Raw genomic sequence first — 6,728 nt, forward strand, 5'->3', positions numbered from 1 at the left:
GTTCAATATTAGGAACATGTCCAGGCAGGAAACTATGTGTCCTAGTTAAGTCCTCCAATTGTTCCAAGTGTATAGATGGGTAATTGGTTTTATGTCCATTAATAAGAGTTGTTGGAAAAGGTATTCCATGTTTTCTTGAAAAGGATCTCTGATTGGGGAGCCTCTCTTTTTTTCCTACTTGTATAGAGTGGTGTTGAAATTATTTTCCAAGATATTGTTTGTATTATATGTAGTTTCTTTCAGCTAGTAAAGAGGACCAACATTTTGGTTTCTCACAAAAATGAACTGGCATATACTAAGATATTAATAATGGATCATACCTTATTTATGGGAAGATGCAGCAAGGTGGTTGCCGACCAATGGGGTGATGAATATTGGTCCACAATGTGCACAAGCCACCAGAATCTCCCCTTGAACTGATGGTTGCTATCTTGGTTCCTCTCCATAGTGTGTGATGTCCTTGGAGGATTTCATGTTCCTCCATTTTTTTCTCCCAAAGAAGGTCTATTGAGGTCCTTCCTTTCTTGATTAGTGATTTTACTTCCACGATTCTTTTATTAGACCCCAGACCCTTGTAGTTCCGGGAGATAACCTTCATTTACTTCATGTGTGAGGAGACCCTTTAGCTAGGGCAGTGCTATTGCCTTTCAGATTACTTTTTACCTTTGTTGTTTTCAGTCTAATGTACAATGAAGGCCTAGTTCCTTATCTTTTTCAATCTTCTCAAGTATTACCTCCTTATTTGTTTTCCTTTCATATTTTAGATGTTTTCTCTTAGATTCTTTTTCCTTTTCAGCTTCCAATTTTTTTTATTTTCTTAGCTAGTGAAGGTTGATCCTGCTTTAGCTACACTGGGAGAGAAAAATTCATCCTCTTCTTCTAAAATAGGTGCTTGGTTCAAATTTTGATCATTCCTTGTCCTAGCCTCATTTGTTTTCTTAGATCACCCCTCATGATGAGGTATCTGATTTGAAGGAGGAGGGTAGAGTTGCAGAATTTCCCTCTCTTCCTCCTTGGTGTTTGATGCTTCATATATGTTCCCATTCCCACTGTTGTTTCTAAATTTGCTAGTTCCTTCACCACTACCTTGCTTAGATCTTATTGGGGATAGAGATCCTTTTTCCTTTGGATCATGCTTATTCCATCTATTTGTTTTGGTTATTTTGTTGTTTGTTTGGCCCTCTTTGCCTCTTGGCTTGCTACCACTATTCACCTAATTCACCTTGTTTGGGATATGTTGTCACTGCGACAACAACCCTCCAAAATTTTTGCCTAAGTCAATTTTGGAGCCTACCTGAACTATTGTTTTAAGCTCCTTAGTGTCATTACATTATGTTTTCTCTAAGTGTCACATCCTCCTAATTCAATGTTTCCTAAATGTTGTCACCAAACGTTTAGAAGAGCTTGTTTTGTTATCTTTCCCATGGTTAGATGAACTCATAACATTTCTTGACTTAGAAACTAGCCTTTTCGTCATGCACATGTTAGTTTTTGTAGAATATGATGTGCTCTAGCCACGAAATTTGGTCGAGAGGCTAGAATACATGAGATCTCCAAAACGCAGAAATCATTTATGGAAATTCCACCTAGAAGTGTCTCAATTAAATTATTAACTGATTTTTTAAATATTTCCTAAGTCTAAACTTAAGGAATATGGTTAATTAATCAGTATTAATTGAGATAATGTGAGAATGATATAGAAACTCATAAGGATCGATCCAGAGATGATCCTAGCCATTAATTAAGTTTTAATATTGGTTGTTGGTGCTCCAACAGTGGATTATAAGAGGAGGTTGATACTTGAGCAATTTGATTTCCTCGCAGATCGATTTCCTGAGTAGCAGCAGTTAGTTGTCGGAGAGAGAGCCAGAGATCGAAGCAATCAGTGAGGAGCAAGGATAGTGATCCGGAGGGATTTTTTCCAAATCCGGAGAGGCAGCAACAAGAGGACCGAGTTATCCCAGTGAAGTAGTGCAGAGCTCTGCGCAATTGCTTCAGAGAGGGTAGTTTGATTTGCTCAAGAGAAAATCATTCTCAGATCCAAATGTTGGGCAGAGGTTCCAAAAGGTTGGAGAGACGAATTTCTTAGTAGCATAATGCAAAATGACTTCATCAGAGACTAGTGAGAGGCTAGAAGTCATAGTGACTATGCAGTCCAGCATAGAGGGTGACACAAAAGCTTCAGGAGGTCGAGTTTTCTATAGGCAAGTTGTGACGGGATTACTTATGGAGGAAGGGTAAATTCCCTTCAATAATTTTTCCCATATTTTCTTGTTGTGGATTTCTAGTTTTAGGCGTCCAGATTGTATTCAGATTTTCGCTGCTACATAATAATAAAAACCCTCACTATTGTATCGATTTTCCCAAGTTAGGATTTTACAGGGACATTTGTCCAAAAACAATTGTCTCATATTTTATGTGTGTGTGCTATCATTTCCTAGTTTCCAACGAATTATTTTTCCGCAGTATTTTATTTTTGAAGGTTGTAGTTTGTTTATTTCGATATTTAACATAGTTACCAATCAAATGGAAAAATTACCTAGTACCCGGTTTTTTAAGGTTGCAAAAAGTCACCCGATTTTGAAAATTGGTGATTCAAAAAACACCTTTTTTTAAGCATATTTTCGGCACTTTAAATTTTCTTATGTATCAAATATGAACACTTTTTTAAAAATGATAGTGATTTTCGTGTTGATTTTAAAAAGTGTTGATGGAGCATCAACACATTTTTTTAAAGAGTTCACTTTTGACAATTTAAATTTTTTTATGTATCAAGCATGACCATATTTTTTAAATATTAATGATTTTCATCTTGATTTTGAAAAGTGTTGATGCAACATCAACTCTTTTTATTTAAAGAGCTTATTTTCTACACTTTAAATTTTCTAATGTATTAAGTGTGGATTATTTTTTAAATGTTTATGATTTTCATGTTGGTAAAAAAAACAAAAAACAAAAAAACATAACAAAAAAAACTCAAATAATAAAAAATATATATAAAAAAACAAAAAAATGCACCCATAAAAATGTAAAAACAAAAAAAACAAAATTAAATTGTAAAATTTTAAAAATGGAAAATTAAATAAAAAGAATTTAAAAAATTACCAATAAATAAATAAAAATAGTTCAAAAAACATATAATTTAAAGAAAAAAAATGAAAATTAGCTAAAAAAAAACCACATCTATAATGATTCTTCTAAGCTAAAAAAAAATAAAATACAACCACATAATAATAATAATAATAAAATAAATATATATATATATATTTAAAAAATAATAATAATAAATAAATAAATTTAATTAAAAACTAAAAAATAAAATCATAAAAATTATTAAATTAAAATAAAAATTACAAAAAAAAATTAAAATTACAAAAAAAAAATTAAAATAAATAAAATTAAATTTAAAAAAATCAAATCAAAACAAAACAATTAAAAATTTTAAAAGATATATATTATTTATTTATTTATTATTATTATTATTTTTAATTAAATAAAAAATCCCTGTCACCCCTGGGCAGGTTTGGCCGCAGGCGCAGGTGTGGAGGTGGGCTGCACATAGTCGCCCCCCTACCTACGCTAGCAGCCAACCCTGCCAGGGCCTGGCAGGCCCGAAATCAGCCTTACCCACCCTTGAGCGGGGTTGGTCGCAGGGGTGGGTGGGGAGGCAAGTTGCACACAACCTACCTGCGCCTACGACCAACCTCACCCAGGGGTTGCAAGTCTAATTCCTGGAATCGGCCCTACAGCCCCTCGGCAGGGTTGGCTATGAGCGCAAGCGGGGAGGCGGGCTGTGCCCCACCTAGGGGCTGCAAGGCCGATTCCCAAAATCGACCTTGCAACTCCTAGGTAAGGTTGGTTGCAGGTGTGGGCAGGGAGGTGGGCTGCACGCAACTTGCGTCCCCGCCCGCGCCTAGCCCCGTTTAGGGGCTGTAGGGTCGATTCCATGAATTGGCCCTGCTAGCCACTAGGCGGGGAGGCAGCTGTGTGCAGCTTGCCTCCCCGCCCATGCCTGTAGCCAACCCCGCCTAGGGGTTGTAGGGTCGATTACGGGAATCAGCCCTGTTAGTCCCTGGGCGAGGAGGCGGTTGAGTTTAACCCACCTCACCATTTGCACCCGCCACAACACCCGCCCAGGGTGGCAAGGATTTTTATTTTTTTTTAATTTTTTAATTATATTTTAATGGTTTTGCTTTGATTTTTTCGAATTTAATTTTTTTTATTGTTTCTCTTATTTTAATTTTTTATTTTTATTTTTTTAATTATTTATGTTTAATTGTTTTCTTTTGAATTTATTTTTTTTAATTAGTTTTTTAATTGTAGATGAATGTCTTTTAGATTAATCAGATCATTAGGATTTTGTCGATGTTTCGAACAAACTAATGTAATTATTTATTTTATTTTATTTTTTTGTTAAATTATGTCTATTCTTTTTTTACATTTTTTTCTTTTTATTTTTGTCTTTTTTTATATTTGATTTTTTGGTCATATTTTTAATTTCTTTTTTTTATGTTTTATTTCTTGTTATTATTATTTTTTTTTAACTTTGTGTTTTTTTATTGTTTTTATTTTTTTCTATATTTGAATTTTTGTTGTCTTTTGTATTATTTTTTGTGTTTTTTTAATTTTTTACAATATTTGAATTTTTTTTTGTATTATTTTTTGCGTTTTTTTCTTGTTTTTATTTTTTTTCAATATTTAAATTTTGTATTATTTTGTGTTTTTTAATGTTTTTATCAATATTTAATTTCTTTTTTCTTTTGTATTATTTTTTGTGTTTTTTCATTGTTTTATTTTTTTCAATATTTTAATTTTTATTTTCTTTTGTATTTTTCATTTTTATTTCTTTATACATTTATTTTTAATTCAGTTTTTATTTTTATTTGTTTTCTACCGGGTCCATGTCAATGCTCTTCTAGCAACTCAATCCCATTATGTGAAATTTGATAATTGATTTTAAAATTTTCATTATAACGAATCGAGTTTGCCCCCACAATGTATCAATTTCATGGTTGGTCTTTAAGTTTTCATTACAATGGGTCGAATTCACCTACACCGTTGTCAATTTGATGGTTGATTTTTAAATTTTTGTTGTAATGTATCAAATTGTCTTAGGTTAATATTTTAAAATCGCTATATATTTAGCATTTAAAGAATAAATTACTCTTGGTATAATAACTCTTTCATTCAGGTGTTCATTTTTTAAGTTTTTTTTGTCATAAAAACTTTCCGTCATAATCTTTGATTTTAATTGCATGGTTGAAAAATTGTCAAGATTTTAATGTTTTTCGAAGTCATGATATTTTATCTTTAATGTTATGATTGAAAAGAATTACAATTTCAGGGTCTTTTAGAGTTAAGATATTTTATCTTTAACAACATGGATGGAAATTGTTGGAATTATCAGGATTTGAGACATAATATTTTATCTTTAACATCATGTCCAAGAATTCTTGGAATTTTAAAGTTTTTCAAAGTCCAAATATTTTATCTTTAATTCCATTGCTAAAAAATTTCAAAATTGCAACCGATTATTTTTTGTTATTCAAAAATCAACGCTTATTTTTTAAGGGTGTTTTTCTCATCCATTTTGCAAAAAAAATGGTTTTTACTTCCATTTAAAGAAAAAATGTTGAAAATTTACCCTAAAAAACATCGTCCTGGCATACACAATTTTAATTTTTGGATTGTTTTTTCATGTCTTTTTGGGGGTTTTGGGCTAGAGTACACATTTTGAGGTAATAGTTCCCATTTGATCAGTAACTACATTTATTTGTCGTAGCAGATAAATTGTTAAATTAATTAACAACTAGGAGAAATAATACCAATTGCTGCAATAGGATTCCGTATTAGAATTTTCACATGGTATCAGAGCACAATCGATAAACCGAAGAGCTCAGTGGCGAAAGAAGGAATTTCGTTGTTTAGTAAAGAGAAACAGGCTGAAATTCCCAAGGGCATCACAGTCTTTTGCCGGGAAAGCCGAGTTACTTGAAGAAACTTGATTTTTCAAAGCAGAAAAATTTGATTTTCCAGATCAAGTAATTCCAAAGGTAGAGGGAGAAGCTAAAAATTTTCATTGGGTAGATCTCCAACTAAACAGAGAGGGTTTTTGCAACAGTTCGCTAAAGCAAAGCCAACATTAGGTGTAAGAGAGAGAAGCACACACTGTTGAGGGAAAAAAATCCTCAGGGAACTTCTAGTCTCAAAAATTAGATTTTCCTTGTAGATTGGCAGTAGTTGTGATCATATATTCTCACTCTAGAAGGGAGTGTGAGTAGCAAAGCAGCAACCAAGTAGAAGGAAAGAGGTAGTTTTAAAAAGTTGGTTGAGATGGCCACTACAGGGCTTCGTGATCAGGATAGGTTGGATGGAGCTTCCAAATATGTTATTTGGAAGGTTAGGATGTCCTTCCTTCTAGATGAATATGGCCTAAAATCTTACATTGATAATGTAGTGGAAGTTCCCTAGGATGAAGAAGAGTAGAAATAATACAAGAAGGAGATGGCGTGGGGGAAGCGATTGATCCTGGATGGAGTCAGGAATCATATACTCTCACATATCGTTGGCAAAGACACTGCCAAACATATGTGGGATTCTCTCTCCACGTTATATTAGGGAACTTCCGAGCAGCGGAAGATGTTTCTTAAGGAGAAGTTGAGATGCATCCGGATGAAGAAGGGGCAAGGCATAGATCCTTTCCTTACCAAGATTCATGAGGTCCAAGA

The sequence above is a fragment of the Pinus tabuliformis genome, chromosome 3_1, assembly GCF_031772625.1.
Source record: "Pinus tabuliformis cultivar Carrire ecotype Pingquan chromosome 3_1, CPIR1, whole genome shotgun sequence".
NCBI classification, from domain to species: Eukaryota; Viridiplantae; Streptophyta; class Pinopsida; order Pinales; family Pinaceae; genus Pinus; species Pinus tabuliformis.